The sequence below is a fragment of the Glycine max genome, chromosome 12 (genome assembly GCF_000004515.6).
Source record: "Glycine max cultivar Williams 82 chromosome 12, Glycine_max_v4.0, whole genome shotgun sequence".
NCBI lineage: Eukaryota > Viridiplantae > Streptophyta > Magnoliopsida > Fabales > Fabaceae > Glycine > Glycine max.
Genome location: NC_038248.2, coordinates 14,516,089 through 14,536,044, shown reverse-complemented (window position 1 = coordinate 14,536,044; position 19,956 = coordinate 14,516,089). Strand labels below are relative to the sequence as shown.

General features: G+C 34.2%; 3 pseudogenes; 1 reads left to right on the top strand and 2 right to left on the bottom strand.

The window, feature by feature from the left end:
• Positions 1-9,480: 9,480 nt before the first annotated feature.
• Positions 9,481-10,099, bottom strand: LOC100813280 (methylsterol monooxygenase 1-2-like; annotated as a pseudogene).
• Positions 10,100-10,556: 457 nt separating this feature from the next.
• On the top strand, positions 10,557-19,485 carry LOC102664086 (protein WHAT'S THIS FACTOR 9, mitochondrial-like; annotated as a pseudogene).
• LOC100812742 (GABA transporter 1-like) lies at positions 15,244-16,109 on the bottom strand (annotated as a pseudogene).
• Positions 19,486-19,956: the final 471 nt, after the last annotated feature.

Genomic DNA, 19,956 nt, shown 5'->3' with positions numbered 1-19,956 from the left:
GATGCTATGTGAAACCACAATAAGAATACAAAGAACTCTGTCGGAAAATATAGCACTGCAGGTTCAATAAGTTTCTGTTAGTGAAACCACAATAAGAATACAAAGAACTTTGGTATTTCGAGCCTTGTGCAATTTCTGTTAGGCATAATTCATAAGAAAGAAGCTTTAATCAAATAGAATCATGCATATGTTTTACTCATGGAAGCTGGACATTAGAAACTCAAATATGTTAATTTTTAAAATAGAAAATAAGAAGAAAAAAAAAGAATTAGAGAGAAAGAGATGAACAAAACATAATACAGAGGTATAAGGAGAACTAGAGAAGTCATGTGATATGAGTATATGCCATATGCATTCCGCATCTAGTCATATACGAATGAACGTAAAAGGTTTGTGGTGAGAAAACAAAATACAATGAAAGAGATGGGAAAATGAAAATAAAAACTTGCTTGGATATTTATTTTAGAAATATTAAGTTAAGTGGGCTTATGGACTTACGGTTAGCTTGGGCTTACAATGTCATCAATCATTAGTATATTAACAATGTATATGAATTTAAGATAAAAGGGTCTGCATGCGATGAAGTGAAGAAAAGGGCTTGAAGTACTATCAAGCTAACAAACTATGCCATGCAAATTTGAAATTTCCACAAACTATGCAAGAGATATTAGAACTAAACGTAAGATCCAGTAGTAGTATACCAATTAAAAAGGAGCATTTTCTATTATAATACTCACATGGCTTAATGTATAAGAAAGTTGCAATGATGAAACCTGCAAAAGATGTATCATGAAGAAAATATATATAATTTTTCTACTCAATTAATATTTACACCAAAAGTCACCTCTTCCAAAAATTCCGGTTGTTCCTCATACATTTGCCTCAGCTCATCCAACTACACAATAACAAAATTATCCAAAGTCCAAAAATTAAAAAATCTCGATCAATAATAAAAGGAGAAATTCAATTAAAACTAGATAAAACATTGAAATAATTTTGTAAATAAGTATTTTTAATTAATGTTGGCTCTAATCAGGTATTGTATTTTGATATCCCACTTAATAAAAGTTTGTGTTAAAAATTAGCATAAGATAAATTTTCTATTTCGGCTAAATAAATACTACATATGATATATATATATATATAGAGAGAGAGAGAGAGAGAGAGAGAAAGAGAGAGAGAGAGAGAGAGAGAGTACTTCACGTGACTGGCAAGTAAGTCATGAGCTTGAACCCTTGCTCGCACATCATGTATGCTGGCTTGTCCATTCTTTCTGCATCTTCAAAAATAAAATTATATGAGTTGATTTTTATCATAAGAAATTCAATATAGTTTGTCTTCTAATTTTCTTCTTATCTAAAAATCATCAACAGAAAAGAAAAAGATAAGAACCTGTCCCTGAATGCCTGCGGACTCAGAGATGAAGTAATAGACCAGGACAACAATAGGGGAAGCCAAGACAGAACAAAAGCCTAAGAATTCCACCAGCCTCAAAGGCCATGAGAGCAAAATAAGGGAAAGAACATGAGTATGGTTCAAAGAAAAATTTAAATAGCACAAGAATTTGTTAACTTAATCACTGCCTTAAAATAAATTTGTCTCATGGTTATAAAAATAAATTTAAATAGCATAAATAATGGTGCTGCTTAAAGTGATATGTTGTAAGTGAGAACTATATAGTATACAGTAAGATTCTAACCTCCAAAGCAATTCAAAGCCATTCGACTTGCATCCCTACTAAATGTCATAATACACACAGAAAGTTAAGCATAGCTCCCCATAATTAATATTTTTACCAATGCGTAATTAGTATACTATGCAGTAACTAAAATGAGTAAATATATATGCATGAAAGAAACAAAAATAAGAAAAAAAATGAAAACATGCCAATTGAGTCCAATCCAAAAAAATGCACTAAAAAAAGACAAGCAAAAACAAAAGCAGGATAAATTGTTTTGGACCAAAAGCCCATATTTCAGCTATTCACAAAACTATTCACACATCTCTAAACATTCGATAAAGAAGCAAAATATACTATTTTGCATTGTCTAGCTGCTATTTTGTCCAAATCTGGTTATGAATCAAGAAAAAAAAACTCAAGTGTATGTAGCTTGCAACTTTACCTGGAATGAATATTTTCTCATATTGAACAATGAACATGCAGTTAAAACTAAGATGAAAGCAAGGATATATAGGCGCAAATCATTAACCAAGAGTTAAGAATTTACTTATGAACAGTCTCTAGGATAGCCATTGATTTCTCTGCAACCCCTTTGAGGACAAAGATACCTACAGTTAATCAATTGAATAATTTCAGTTGAGGAAACACATTTACTTTACGTGAAAAATTCCTAATGCAAGTTACTTACATGAGGTCTCTAACAGACTTGCTTGACCATCTAAAGATGCCATGATGAACATCAGCCTGGAGAAGAAAAAAATCAAACAATGTTCTGAAACATAAAAAGTATTAAGAAATTTATTAGTAAAAGTAAAACCCCACATAGAGAGCTTAACTAGGACTGAGCATACCTAAAGTTAATCCAAAGTGTACGGACCAAGTTCTGCAAATATGGATTGTAAAGAGATACAATAAATGGCAGATCAAGAACATGATAAAATTGCTTCCAATATACGAGGAATTATCAGTAATAGGAGTTAGGACTTAAGAGCACAAAAATTATATAGTAGATCATTCACTATCTTTAAAGTGTAAATTAAATAGGTACTGATCTAAACATGCAAATCAATTTAAATGGCATATTCAGATCAAACAATGGAAATTAAATATTACGAGCGTACCTCTAGCCATTGCAAATCGAACGCGAAGCCGCGCATACACGAACCTGAAGGCAGTTTTGTTCTTCCAAACCCTTACTCACTCTGAATAGATGGTGTATTTTTTTTAATAGAGAAGTGAGTTTGGTGATACAAAACTGAGAGCATCTCATCCTATTTATAGAGTCTGTCCATCACAGAGCTCAACCAACTTGTTATCAAAATATGAGATAGAAGTTATCAGTACGTGAGATAGAGGATGGGTACGTGATTTGTTACTGAAGGTGGTTGCAAATATGTTGCAAAGATATGCGTTGAATGTGGAAGGAAAATGGACCAAATTCAGAAATAACAAAATTTTCCAAAATAATGTAATGGGAATAAAATACAAATATAACATGGAATGTGATCCTGAACGTGGGCCATTCCAACATTATCCCACTTGGTCCATTTAACTCAACATCAACCGTAACAAGAAACATAATATATGAGTCATGGCGATAGGTCCTCTGGTGATGAGTAATATCTTTCATGTACCACAATATATCAAGTCTCTCAACACTAGCTCTCAACTTAATGAATAAACCTTATGTTTATTCTATATCTAAATCGAATGATTTTTCTCAAAATAAATAAATATATGGACAAAATCATATGAGAAAATATCTAACTGAATAAGAGTTTCATTGAAAATGACAAATGTACGTACAATGAAATTACATCATGGAACCAAGTCCCATTCGTACTACATGATCCTTAAAATTCTTTGGTGGCATGCCTTTAGTTAAAGGATCAGCAATCAGCAACTCAGTGTTGACGTGTTCAATGACCACTTTCTTTTCTTAAACACGTTCTCTTATGACTAAGTACTTGATGTCGATGTGCTTACTTCGACTTCCTCTTTTTTGTTTTTAGCCATGAACACCACAGCAAAGTTGTCACAATACAACTTTAATGGCCTAGAAATAGAGTCCACAACTCTAAGGCCAGACATGAAACTCTTCAACCATACACCATGCGAGGTAGCCTCAAAACAGGAAATGAACTTAGCCTCCATAGTGGAAGTAGCAATTAAGGTTTGCTTGGCACTTCTCCAAGATACAGCTCCACCGGCTAACATAAAAATATAACCAGATGTTGATCTTTGTGAATCAACACAACCAGCAAAGTCTGAGTCGGAGTAGCCAATCACTTCCAGACAATCAGTTTGTATGTACATGAGCATGTAATCCTTTGTTCCTTGAAGATATCTCATCACTTTCTTTGCAGCTTTCCAGTGGTCAATACCTGGATTACTTTGATAGCTTCCCAAGACTCCAACAGCGAACGCAATATCAGGTCTAGTGCAAACCTGAGCATACATAAGGCTTCCAACTGCTGAAGCATATGGAATATTTTTCATGTGTTCCCGCTCAAAATCATTTTTGGGGCACTGACTCAAAGCGAGTTTGTCACCCTTCACAATGGGAGCTACACTTGGTGAACAATCTTTCATGTTAAATCTCTCTAAAACTTTGTTGATATTGGTTTCTTGAGACAAGCCTAAAATGCCTCGAGATCTTTCTCTCTGGATCTTTATGCCTATGACATAAGATGCATCTCCTATATCCTTCATATCAAAGTTCTTTGAGAGAAATTGTTTCACCTCATATAGCATACCCTTATCATTAGTCACAAGCAGAATATCATCTACGTATAATGCATGGAAACAAATCTTACTCCCACTGACCTTCTGGTATATACAGTGATCCATGGCATTCTCTTCAAAGTTGAATGAAGAAATGACCTCATGAAATTTTAAATACCACTGGCGAGAGGCTTGTTTCTATACATAGATGGACTTATTATGCTTGCAGTCTAAGTGCTCACCAACACTAGATAAAAATCCCTCAGGTTGTTTCATGTAAACCTCTTCTAGACACCATTCAGGAACGTTGTTTTCACATCCATTTGATACAACTCAAGATCAAAATGAGCTACTAATGCCAAAATTACTCGAAGAGAGTCTTTCTTAGATACAGGGGAAAAGGTCTCTCTGTAATTGGTTCCTTCTCTTTGAGTGAATCCTTTAGCAACAAGTCTTATCTTATGTCTCTCAATGTTGCCTTCTGAGTCTTTCTTTGTTTCGAAGACCCATCTACATCCGATGGCTTTTACACCAACAGGAAATTCAACGAGATCCCAAACTTGGTTAGATGCCGTAGAATCCATCTCATCCCTTATAGCATTATACCACAAATTTGATTCCTCAGAACTCATGGCTTGTGAAAATGTCTCAGGATCATTTTTGGCTCCAATGTTGTAGTCTGATTCTTGTAGGTACTCTACATAATCACTAGGAATTGTTGTCTTTTTTACTCTAGTAGATCTTCTTAATGCTGCTTGGCCATCCTGCTGAGGAACTTGTTCAATCGGTTCTTCACTAGTTTGTTCAATATCATCATGTTGTTCCTCACAAACAACTTGATCTACATGATCACTTTCAACAGCTTGTAGAACTTCAATCACTGGTTGTCTAACACCCATTTTAACTTGACGGGTGGGAATGACTACCAACCTATTACTTGTCCTAGAAGGTTTAACTTCATAGTGATTCCTTTTAGAAGAAATGTTCTGAAATTGATCACTCCCACTGATCAAGTCATTTTCAAGAAACTTTGCATTCCTTGATTCCACAATCCTAGTGTTGTGGGATGGACAATAGAACCTATACCCTTTAGACCTTTCAGCATATCCAATGAAATACCCAATAATAGTCCTAGGGTCTAGTTTCTTCTCTTGTGGATTATAAATTCTTACTTCAAACGGGCATCCCCAAATGCGTATATGTCGCAAACTTGGTTTCAGACCCTTGAATAACTCAAAAGATGTCTTTGAGACAACCTTGGTTGGAACTCGGTTTAATATATACATAACCGTCTTAAGAGCATCAATCCATAAAAATTGAGGAAGCTTTACATTACTCCTGATGCTTCTCACCATGTCTAATAAGGTTCGATTTCTTCGTTCTGCCACACCATTCTGATCTGGAGAACCAGGCATAGTGTATTGGGCAACAATCTCATGTTCTTGAAGAAATTTCGCAAATGAACCTGGTGTTTGTCCATCCTCTATGTATCTACCATAGTACTCACCACCTCTATCTTATCTCACGATCTTAATTTGTTTTCCACATTGTTTCTCAACTTCAGCCTTAAAAACTTTAAAGGCATCTAAAGCTTCATTCTTAGAATGAAGTAAGTAGAGATACATATATCGTGAATAATCATCTATAAAGGTTATGAAGTATTTCAGACTATTTGCATCCATGTCTGGACAACATATGTCTGTATGTATGATTTCTAATAAATTAGAACTCCTCTTTGCACCATTTTTAGACTTGTTAGTTTGCTTACCCTTAATGCAATCTACACAAGTCTCAAAATCAGTTAAATCCAAAGTACTAAGTACTCCTTCATTTACTAATCGCTTAATTCTCTCAATAGAGATATGTCCTAATCTTCGGTGCCACAACATAGAGGATTCTTCATTCACAATACATCGTTTTAACCCAACAGAAACATGCATAGAATTATAAGTAGCGTCGCTTTTCAATTCAATCGAATAAATACCATCAACCAATTGACCACAACCAATAATTTCAGATTTATTCAGTAAATTAAAACCAAAGTCTGTAAAATTAAAATAAAATCCCAAAGGTGCAAGTTTAGAAACAGAAATTGAGTTTTTACAAAAACTAGGAACATAAAAAACTTTCTCCAAATGTAATTTAAAGCCACTACTTAAAACTAAGACGCATGTTCCAATGACCTCTACATGCGAGCTTATCCTACTCCCTGAGTAAATGCACTGCTCACTTCCCACTGGCTTCCTTAGGCTTTCCATACCCTGCAAGGTATTAGAAACATGGATTGTAGAACCAAAGTCAATCCACCATGTATTATGATTCACATTAATCATATTAGATTCATAACAAACGAAAGTAAATGGTGTACCTTTCTTCTCAAACCAACTTTTAAATTTGGGGCAGTCCTTATTTATGTGTCCTTTCTTTTTACAGAAGAAACACGTTGACTTCTTTTTAATTATTGGTTGAGTCGGAATCCTTCCTTTATTGGTGCCTATAGAATTCTTCCTATCCTTTCCAAAAGTAGAAGTAGTCAAATTTACCTTCTCACCCTCTTCCATTATCAATCTCTCCTCTTCTTGAACACACATGGTCATCAGTTCATTAATAGACCATTTATCCTTATGTGTGTTGTAGGAGATTTTAAAGGGTGTATACTGTTGAGGTAAGGTGCACAAAATGAAATGTACCAAGAAGGATTCAGACATGGTAACTTCCAGGGTTTTCAACTGAGCCAGTATGTCCCTTAGGCACATGATATGTTCACGCACACCTCTTGTTCCAGTAAGCTTAATGGAAGAGAATTGCATAATGAGTGTGCTAGCAAGCGACTTCTCAGAGGTCCTAAACTATTCATCAATGGCTTTCAACATATCTCTGACCTTATCATGTTGGTTAACTGAACCCCGGATACTAGCGGATATGTTGGTTTTTATGAACATAACGAAGAGACGATTATATCTCTCCCACTTTTCATAAAGGTCAACAACATTAGGTTTGCTAGTTTCAGTAATAGCCGATGGCTCATCCTTCCTTATAGCATAGTCAATATCTATCCAGCCCAAATGAAGGAGAATTCTTTCCTTCTAAACCTTATAATTATCACCTTTCAATATGGGAAGGTCACAAGAAATATTCATAGATTGTGAAACTGCAAACAAACACACATGCTCATTAAGAAAATTTGAGACTAAACAAATTTCATGTTTTGCCAAAGCAAATCATGTCTCAATATATGAATCTAGTGACACAAAACTTGCCTGTGGGCTAAAGTCCTACTCAATTAGATTCATCATGCAACTTTACGATAAAACTATTAAATCATGTTCTTTTCCTTAATTCCTGTGGGTAAATTAAGAAATATAATCTAATATTTTATCCTAATTAATCATACAAATACAACAAAATTCATGTGGGTAGATTTCATCACATTACATATGATTAATCACAATTAATATTTCTAATGTGATTATAAATTTAGCATATAATTTTACTCAATTAAAGATGTTGTGGCTACTCTCTAATTTAATAAAATTATATTAACATTCAAAAATAATCTTTGCATAACATAGTTAATAATGCAAACGTGCTCAATATTTAATCATAAAAATTACATGTATACCAATTCAAAATAACATTGTACGTATATCCATTCAACATGTAATAAACTTTAAAGGATCAAATCCAATGCATACCAGTATTTAACATAATATTGCATGTTCATCATAACTTAGAGACACACAATTTTAAACAGTTTGCGCATAAATGATTTATCCTTCAGAAGTTATAAATATACATGAACTACACCTAATAAACAAATAAATCACAATATAGCTTAGTGGCAATGGGAGTTATTCCATTCTGCAGGGCAAGGGTTCAAGATTAGCCCAAGGCATTTTCATTTCATTTATGCGATCAGGTCATGCTTTGTTTAGTATTCTCCGAAATAATATTTATTAACAATTTCATATTAGCAACCAAAAAAACGTGAATGTTTGTCTTCAACCTCCAGCCGGGTCATAAGGATCTGTTTAACACCCGCGAACCCGATTTGGAAAACCCACACCATTATATGCATTTTAGACACCCAAAAACACATTTTTAATCACAAAATATTAGAAAACTTATATTATTCCTAATTTTGACGTAGAAAATAAACTCCGTAAACGCATAATAGGAACAACCCAACAAGCAAGGCAGAGGTACAAAAAGGCTCTGATACCAAATGTAAATTAAATAAGTAATGATCTAAACATGCAAATCAATTTAAATGACATATTCAGATCAAATAGCGGAAATTAAATATTATGAGCGTACCTCCAGCCATTGCAAATCGAATGCGAAGCGGCGCATACACGAACCTGAAGGCAGTTTTGTTCTTCCAGACCCTTACTCGCTCTGAATAGATGGTGTATTTTTCTGAATAGAGAAGTGGGTTTGGTGATACCAAATTGAGAGCACCTCATCCTATTTATAGAGTCTGTCCATCACAGAGCTCAACCAACTTGTTATCAGAATGTGAGATAGAAGTTATCAGTATGTGAGATAAAGGATGGGTACGTGATTTGTTATTGAAGGTGGTTGCAAATATGTTGCAAAGATATGGGTTGAATGTGGAAGGAAAATGGACCAGATTCAAAAATAAAAAAATTTCCAAAATAATGTAATGGGAATAAAATAAAAATAGAACGTGGAATGTGACCCTGAACGTGGCCCATTCCAACATAAAGTACTAGCAATTCCATGCAAGTTAGATATGTTTTCAATTCTTATGTATTTGAACTAATTGTAGAAGATTTATGTCGCCTATAGAACAATGGTTTGGCCTTGCAATGGACGTAATTGAATGCAGAGAATCCACATTTCTTCCTAAAAAATGTCGCACATTAGCTAAAAGATTTCTATTACAGTTGGCAAGCATTTTATCAGCGGAATATTAGAATAAATCTATGAAGGTTTGAAAAGAAAAAGGGAGTAAAAAGGTAAGAAAAAGATGCTAGGACCCATGGGGTGGTTCACAATCAAAGATAAATAAAGCAAGGAAGGCACTGTTAGAGATCGAAAGTAGATTTTAGTTACCCGTTGTGCGTGTCAATGCCTTCAATCTGGCGTAGGGCTATCCAGAGAGAGAAGGTGATAATGTGGCCAGGAACCATGGTGTGCAGGTCCAAGAAAGGAGGGAATCCCGAGGATTAAGATCTCAACCCAGTGGGCATAGGGCACGGCAAATCCAATGGACCCATGCTACTCGTGGTGGACGCCGTGAATCTTTTTGTCCCCCCAATTGTTGTGTAGAAACCTATGGAACCAATAATTGGTGCAATCCTCTACGAGAAAGAAGATAGTGATTAATAAATCAATAAATAAATCTCTTCCCTCGATGAGCACGATGATGGTGACGGTGAGGGGAACAAACATGCGCATGATGTCTTTGTAGCACTTGAAGGTTTCAGGGAGCGACGAGCAAACTTTTGGTTGGATCTTGTGGGAAGAGACGAAGGAGAAGTGCTTGAATTCGTGGAAGACGAGGGGGAGGGGGACGAGGGATAAGACGAGGAAGAGGAATAGAATTTTGTGGCACTAGAGGAAGTAATCGGACTTGGTGGCGAAGTAGTTGAACCAAAGGATCTCTGCGAAGGTGAGGTTGTGGCTCAACACCGCCGCGGCCTCCGAGATGGAAGCATAGGGGAGCATCGTCACCGGAACCCTAGGATTGTTGGCGGCGTTGGATGTGATGTGAGAAAAGGGAGGGGCCAAGGGAGCATGTGATTTTTGTGGACGTGGTGGATGTTGCGCTAATTAAATGTTAATATTTGTGGGAAATTAAAAAGTAGAATATTCAAAGACGGTCAAAAGGATAAACTCATCTTTGTAACTTCATATAACTACGAAGGTCTTTCTCAACACGTTGTAATCATTCATACTCGCTTTCTAAAACGGTTATTTAATAACCGTCGCCGTATGCAATCATTAAAATTACAGGAATGCCACCGCGTATCCTTCAACGACGTTTCTCAGTAACCGTGGTAGTTACTGTGTCGTAAAATGCAATATAAGTAGTAGTGTTTGTGAAAATTATTAATTGATCATAGGCATATAGAGTTTTGCTATTGCATTTGTTGTTGCATTTTTTAAAAAGTTTTTTTTAAGCATGGGTGTGGATTCTCAAGTAAACCAAGGGTAAGGTATCCTTTGGATTATTTAGGATTTTTGTTAGGGTCACAAAGCTCATCAAGTGAGCTTAGGTATCTTGATTGCAGGAAGTGATTTCTAGTGAAAAATCTCATGACGAAGGATTGAATGTAGCTCTCAATCAATGGCGAAGATTAAACTAGCATAGAATCTCTTGTGCAGTCTCTCTAAACCCTGATTCATTCAATTCTTGTGATTGTAGGAAAAAAATTTCTTATAATTTAAAATATAAAAATTTAAAATATTTTTTTTATCAATTATATTTTTTAAAGATAAAACGTTTTTAGAATTAGTTTCCATGAAAAACTAAAAACATCTTGCTACTTCTATATTCTTATATTTTAAGAAACTATCTTTTACTTGATTAATTTACTTTGTGAACGTTACAAGTCTTTAATGTTAAAGAGTGCTACACATTGGTGGTTGGTTGGCTTTATATATGTAACTTCTTCTCAAAAAATAAATAGATGAAAATACAACACACAAAGCAATAAAATATATATAACTCAAATAGTAGATATTTTGTCTATATATCTTTTTTACAAAATTTTGCTATTATTTAAAATATATTTTAAAGTATACTGTTTTTTGATGCGGGGATCCTTCACGGCATATGATCAGTTTGACGGGTTAACATATCTTGGAGAGTGAGAGCATTATAGTGTACTACCCATGCAGTGGGGTGGGGTGTTTTCTCTTTAACAACAACACACAAGGCATTTCAATTCAAGCTTTTTCTAAATTCTCCTCTGTTATTATATTTATTTATTTATTAAGTATCATTATAAAAATTGTTTGTGTATTGATTATATGTGAAATAATACCACTGCTATGTTTTTAATTTTGGTTTCCTAATAATTTTTTCTCACAGTGGTTACTTGTGTTATTCCATTGATTGGGTGATTATCTTGATATCAATCAATTGATTGAATTTGTGAATTACATTGATATATTGATTTTTACATTGATACAGTTTGTGATCATTTGATTCATTGCATTAAAGATAGCTGAGGATCATTATAAAGGATTGGTCACCGTAAACGCAATGAATATTGTGTTAAATAACTTGAATCTAAAACGAAAGGTTAGGACAAGGCTAATAAATATTATTTTATTTCTAGATATAACTTGGGACGGAAATACTAATGGGAGCACACAATAGTCGCTCCGGAAAAATTAAGTAGCCTTTACTTTAGATTTATTTTTGTTTTATTTTCATCATATCATCTGTGTTTCTTAAATTTTATATAAAATCTTATTTTTATTTTATCTTTATTGTTATTTAAATTCAAACTGTGAATCCCATTTTCACCTCATCTTCATTATATAATATTGTATATATTACATGTAACATTGTGTATTTTTCTTGTTATGACTTTGTGTTTTAAGGTATGTTTCATCTTTTTTATTATTATTATTATTATTATTATTATTATAGCAGAAACACAAGTGTAATCGTGCCTATGTGTCTATATTTCTATTATGCTATTGTGTTAAAAATTAATATACTACAATAATTTCTAAATACTATTTTTGAATTATGTTCAATGAATGACATATTCCCAATATAACACAACTAAAACTAAAAATAACTAATTGCAACATGAAAGCCACATTAACCTTGGTTTTGAAAAAATATTGTCTCTCTCTTCTTTCATAAATTATCTCTTTGTTGACAATGACAGTATCCAACTACATATTTCGTGCAAAGTCTTTTAAATTAATTAAAACAACAATTAGTAACAAATAAAAGAAATAAAATATAAAAAAATGTGAATAATGAGTTGGAATAAAAAAATGGGGGTTAGTTCTTTGAGACTGTGTACCGTACTTATGTCATCCGCATCGGTAGAAAAAGTCAATTCTGCAACATAATAATGTCCAAGTGCATATTACATGAAAGACCTTTTAAATTAATTAAAACAATAATTAGTAACAAATAAAAGAAATAAAATATAAAAAGATGCTAAGAATAAATTGAAATAAAAAAATGAGAATAAAAGTTAATTTCTTAGGATTTTATATGGTATTTAAGCTATTTATAATGACAAAAAAAAAGTCAATTCTATATCATAACCGTTCCCCGTGGCAACCCTTCTTCTCGCATCAACCCACTCTTATTTTATTTTCTTTTTTTTTTTTTGTCAACCTTGTTTGAAAAAACGAACGATTGAAAAAAAAAATTGTTTGTATCAATTTTCTTGCGTGTAAGATAAACATTTATAACATCAAAAATTTTAAGTTTATTATTACCAAAAAGATCTCTCCAAAATAATGTATATATCTATTCTAAAAATGTATTTTCAAAATTATGATACGGAATTTTAGAAATATATTTCCTGAATAGATATATGTTATTTCAAAAATCTATTTCCAAGAAGAAAAATATGGTTTTAGGGGTGTACTTCTTTAAGAAAAAGGGAATAATTAAGATGTAAACAGGGAGATTAGGGTAAAAATACAAAATAGAAAGGGCCAAATTTGTATTATATTATGCTTGTAGCCCAATAAGACAAAATAGCTAGGATTACAACTTACATCTGCTTAGTTTTAAAATATTTTAATAACAATCAAATTTTAGTTTTATTGTGGACCCCTTAATTTTAAAGAATAGAAATAAAAAATAAGGCTAAAATATGTTTTGGATCCTTGATATATAGTTTTTGACATCCTGTCCCTAATAATTTGTTTTTTCAAATCAGATCCCTAATATTTTAAAAGTTTTGTCCGATCTTGCCATTTATCACGATCCATCCATTAACTACTTACGTAACCGTTAATCGGACACGTTGACATGCAACTTTTGTTGCCTCGTGTACTCGCTCGTTGAATGGGATTACACGTAGGAATTTTATTTAATTCAAAACGACATTGTTTGAGTGTTATCTCTTTTCCCACGGAAAACCTAACTCTTTCTCTTCACCTCTCTCTTCCTTTCTTGCCCAGCCTGACTGTCCTCGTCCTTTGCTTCCTCCGTTGCTACCCCACTCTCTACCACAAATTCCCCCACCCTCACTGGCCCTCTTTCCCTTGCTTTTCCAAGAAACTCTCCCTCCACCAAACCCACCAAAACAACGTCATAAAAAAACTCACCAGACTCCTCATGATGTCCAACTCACGCGCCCTCCCTCTCCACTCCCTCCATTCACTCAAGTGGGATCTCGGCTTACCCGACACCTTCCACAAAAACCCTAGTCCCCTAATTCCCCAACCACTTCCAATTCGTCAAGTCCCCCAACAACGTCATTTTGCTTAAGCTATCCCATTGGCCCGATGAACTCGTGGTTTTTGCACTGCAAAAGCGCAACGAGGGTGAGACCCACTACCGGGAATTCAAGTGGGGACAATCTGCATTAGCTTTTCCGATGAGGTTTCCGAGGGGCTACTGCGCACAAACAAAAGTGAGGATGTGGATGGAGGAGTTTCAGAAGCTTCCTTATGTTTCTCCTTTCGTGGTTTCCATGAAGATTGATCCTAATAGTGATTTGATGGATAAGCGCATGGTTAGGGTTTTGCACGAGATTTTGAGCTTGATTCTGCACAAGAAACATTGGGAATAAATTTGTATGTCCACGATCTAAGTCATCATGTAATCAATTCTAATTTTAATAATAAAGTATTATTTTCATTTTCATTTTCATATTTTAGTATTTGATTAAATGGTTCGTTTGATAATGTCCTTGATTAAAATTAAAGACTTGTTATTATAATAGAGATTATGATACTGAGAAACAAGTTTGTTCTAATTTTAATCTAAATCATTCTTGATCATAGGATTATTATAAATAGGATATCAATAATTCGGATAGATTAATATAAATGTGATAGTATTGATTGGATAAATATTAATAGATCTCATTTATTAATTTGCATATATAGACGAGTCACATGTTGATATGATCATTGAACTAACTTAATTGAAATTTTCTAATGGTTAAAATTTACCATAAACTGTCAATAGAAAATTCTCAAGAAGAGTTATAATAGCTTTCTTTGACTTGCGATTGTCATAATAATTAACAGGTTATTTGTTGTATTTTGATTCTGGACACCTAATGTTTTAAAGCACTTCACAACTAGAAAAATAGAATTCAAAGACGGTGGAAAATGCTTTTCAAAGACGGGGGACACACGTCTTTGAAAGTAACGACGTTGTAGAGGTGAATATTTCTACGACGGTCATAAAAGGACCGTCTTAGAAACACAAGATAAACAAAGTCATGTCTAAGACAACACTGATGTAGAAAGCACTGCTTTCTACATCGGTGTTATTGCAGGAATGACTTCATTTGTCACGTATTCTACGACGGTCGTTTTACGACCAATGTAGTTTGCCACGTGTTCTACAACAGTCCTTTTACGACCGATGTAGAAAGCTTTGAAACAAATTTAAAATTTTTCCATGAGAAAAAAGCATGGAAGGATCGTACCAAGACCCATGAACCGAAAAAAGATCAAAACCTGTAAAAGTGATCTACTGTCAATGTAGTTTTTAGATTGCACAAAAATATGCTTTTAAACAGCAATTAAGGGCACATAATTAAATATTAAGCCCACAAATTTCAAGATAAAAAGAAAAGAAGTGCCAATTGTTTTATGCTTTTAACCCGCAATTAAGCCCACTCATTTTTTATCCTATCTATTTATCAACACTTAGATAATAAAAAAAACACATTATTGAGTATTAAATTTAGTGTACATTCTCTAAACTAATGTATGGTGTGCACAAACTATACCATGATCTAAACATGCAATTAATGTTATAGACTATAGTGGGAATCAGGGTGTTACTTACCACACCATTAGCTAATAATTGAGCTATTGTGCAAATGTTGGGCAAATAAATAAGCCACTTGGGAGCCAAAGGCTTGCTGTAATAATCTACAAAGTTGCTAAAAATGAGGCCTGCAGCTTGATATCCAAATGCCCAATAGCCAGAGATAGCTACGCTAAAGAAACTCAATGCAACTACAACATAACAAACACATAGTCCTTTGAGCATTTTCCCTTCTACCGGGGTGCTAACGTTGCCTATAATAAAAATGTGTATTTTTCTAATTAGAAGTTAAAATACTTTGATGGTGTGGGTAGCATTAACAAGTTCTATATGTTAGAGTGAACACATTTGATTGTTTCTAACCTGAATTTCTGGAACTATTCCACAACCATAAGTGTTGGCAACGATGGGAATGGCATTAAAGATTCCAAATAAGCGATTTGTTGTGTCACCTATTAACGAGTAATACTTTTCTGGCCCATTTGATGATTTTCCTGATTCAGTAGACATTTTGAGAAAATTCAGAAAAAAAATGCACTCAATTGCAAGCATAGGTGCTAATTAGTTAATTGGATTATTAATGAGGGGAAAGAAAATACCAATATATATGGAAGCTGCAGTAGCACAGGCACTGTAGGATAAGCACATGACCAAAGACACCAGATTAATATGTGGCATTTGAGCCAAAATCAGCATGAAGTATCCAAATATCACTACAAACTCATAAAGCTTCATAGTTCCCTTTGGATTTGACAGCAAGTAAATTGCCTGTAGTGGATGCCATTAGGAAAAGCTCTTAAAATCAATATATTAATATATATTTAATATGCTAATTTGTTGTCCATTTTATAAACATTATATAACTTATTTTTTTATACTCTCTTTTCTTTCCATGTAAAATCTTAACATCAAACATATGTTTAAAATCACATTTAAACTTAACATCCCCTGATGTATAGATTATATATCAGAAAAAAAAAAACTATTCACCTCATAGTCATACTACCAGAGAAATGTGAATTATTTAACAAATATGGACAAGTAGGTTTAAATTGAGCAGAACAAGTGCCAACAGACAACAGATTCTCATAGTTTAAATTGAAATCCTCTAAAATGAAAAAACAGAAGGAAAATATCAAGATATGGTAAACACGTGTAGAAGATATTCAAATATGGACACGTGTAGAAGGAAAATATTTGAAGTTTAACTACGTCTACTTTGGGCTCACTCTTGAGCACATCTTTGAGCATGCTGCACAGTTTTTCCTACAAGGAATTCAAAGCAAAGCCTGAGACACTGAGCTTCTACAGAAGGCATGAATTAACAACTATGCATAAGGAAAGTATGATATTCAAAAATATATGATAGTGGGGATCATTGGAACTGGCTTTCAATGCATAACTAATGTGGAAGATGCAATGATGCAAATGTTAAATATAGTATATAGTATATATACAACGCATATACATCACCCAAAACCAAGACAACATTGTTATATACAAAGGCCAAATACATCATAGCATATACCCTCTATCCATCCCATGGTATTTATCACCATGCCTGAAGCTCTAGATTTAGCATTTCCAGTAAATTGCATGTCAATCATCACTGCAAGATCCTTAAGAAGCACTTTATACAATTCTACATTGTTACTGCAAAAAAAAAAAAAATCTACATTTAGATAACTAACCATTGGAGTCTACACTCAAAAAGTTGCAATCTCCTCATCAGTGATATCCTCTATTTTTTTTTGTATTACCAATATGTTTGACAGAAAGAATGCACGCAATAGGACGGTTACATTGGCTTACCTCATTAGCAGTATAATCAGTTTCAGTAGCACCATCCATTTCAATGGTTGCACCATACCAAGTAAACACCTGAAAGATAAAAAAAAAACATTTTTCTTATAAAAAGAAGAAAATAGAGGTGCATCGTTACCAATTTCTATTCTCAGTTTGCTTTCTCTCTCCAATTTGACTTGCTTTATTGTCAATGTCGAACCCGAACCACCTATGGGACCTGCACCATCGTACGCCATGTTTTTTTTCTTCTTCTTTCCCTAAAACTCCAATTTCGCTTCTTTTTGCTTCGAATCAAACTTGGACGAATCGATTCTGAAAATTCAACTTGCTGCGTTGGTCGTTATAGTTTGCGAATGGGAGTAAGCAAGTGAAGGAAAGGGGAAGAGAGTTGAGAAGCAGTGACGACCACAGAGTCAAAGAAGACCTAATGTTGAAGATGAAGCGAAAGAGAAAGGGGCCACCGGAACAAGTGTTTGCGCGTGCGAGACAAAAAGAGAAAAGACATGAGCATGCTTAGGTAACCGAGCTGCGCTGGTGGCGGTTCGCTTCGGATGGCCTCGTTAGCAGACGCCACATGGAGTGAGTCCCTGTCGGCGTCGCTGTAAACGCCACGGTGGCGGTCCCTTGCTCAGCGTCTCCCCTATGCAACAAATCTAAACCCTAATTCTTCTATTCTCCATCGATGCACACAATCCCTTCAGCAAATGAGTTAGGTAGTGCGGGGTAGGGTAGAGTGCGAGTGCGGGCTAGGGTAGTGCAGTTCAATGTTGGTGTGCACTAAACTTGTCGTTGTAATGCGCAGACGACATCGTTTTTAACAAAAACGTTTTTAACAAAAACGTCGTTGACATAAATCTCCTATTTACTAAAATGCCACCGCGTCTAAAACAATGTCATTTTTGAAAGCACCGTCCTTGAAGGCGCGTCCTAGAATAACATATTTGTAGTAGTGCTTGTTAAATGGATACTGGATATGATTAAATACCTGTAGAATTAATGATTAATGAATAAGGAATCCATCAACTCTTGGTAATGAGTTTGAGCTCTATGAATGAAATTATATCCTGGCCAGAAAAATTAAATGAAAGAAGAAATGAGTTTCTTAAGTCATTATGAGTTAACTCAAAAGGGTTTGACAGTAATACCATACTCTAGAGTTAACCCATAGTTGTAAAGATGGAAAAAATTATTACACTACTCTTCTAACGGTTCTTGAAAGTAAAATGCTACTTCGTGCTATCTGAACATTAAGGAGTATTGCTAGACGTCTACCTTGATTAATATATTACCGACTTAGTATTGAACCTACGAGGTCACACACAAACGAGTGTTTTAATCTTTGATACAGAAATTATTTTAATATTTGATGATTAATTAAATTAGAGAATTTAATATGATCAAATGATTAATTGATTTCAAAAAGGTGGAATATTATTATATTTTTGCTAGCACTGAAAATATAAATAATATGAAAGATTTGATGAAAGAAGAGAAATAAACATGTATGATTTTGTATTTGGAATTTGGGTTGAAAAGACGGCTAGATACAAGTTTGACTTGGTTAATTATTATTTCAATTTTAATTGCTAAATGGTTAACAATAAAAGGTAACAAGAAATAATATAGCTTAAAAAAGGATACTATCAATAATGATTTTGATTTGATCAGAAATTTAGTATCTTTAGCGTGCTATAAATAGAGCATTAGGTTGCACATTGAAATGATCCCAAAATCACTTCTCTATTCTTATTTTTTCACTTGTCAAAGTTGTTGACAAATAGAGGTCAGTCTCGGTATGGATACACATAGAATCTGTACACTATTGAAGAATTTTTATGGTTCAAGAGCTTATCAACAACTACACTATTTAATATGTCATCTGTTTATAATAAAATTTAAATATAAAATAGATCATTTTATTCCGCAATGTATGTTTTCTGAACATCTTTTATCCTTCAAGAAAACCAAGAGGAACTACTCAAGGGGCTTGAGGGAAGAGTTCAACCTTCCGCATAAGTTTACTTGCATTTTCACTAGGTATCCTAGGATTTTTTACCTCTCCTTGAAGTGTAAAACCACCACGGTTACTCTCAAGGAAGGTTACTAGAGTGGGAAATTAGTGGACCCACATCCTCTTGCTTGGCATAAAGATAAGTTCTACCATGTGATGCAAACGGGGCTGCTTTATTGCGACAACAGATCCTTGAAACCTCGGGAGAACAAGATGGAGAATGATGAGCTAAGGAGTGAGGACTCGGAGGAGGAAGAGGTTGAAATGAGTGACCAACTCTGTGAGATTGAATGAGATTTTGATGCAGAATTGTGTTAGTAAGATACAAGCAACATGATAATTCGTTTTAAAGAAAAATTGTTTCCTCCCCAGGTTAGTAGTTCTATTCCTAACTAGCTTCATGGCACGGTTTGTTTGATTTGTCTTGTCCGGCCATAACAATGAAACATTCGTGGCAGTGGTGTGTGAAGAACTTGTAGAAAATAGGAAGAAGGAGGTGTAGAGAAAGAGTTAGGTTTTCTAGGGAAGAGAGATAACACTCAAATGGTGTCGTTTTGAATTAAAAAAATTAATTTTTTTTTCCTACGTGTAGTCTCACTCAACAGCAAGTACACATGACAACACACTTTGCATGCTAATATGCCCGGTGCCCGTTAACAGTCATATAAGCAGTTAACGAATTTCGATTAACAACAAAGACATCAAACAAAATTGTTAAAATATTAGGAGCCCGATTCAAAGAAAAAAAATATTAGGGACTAGATG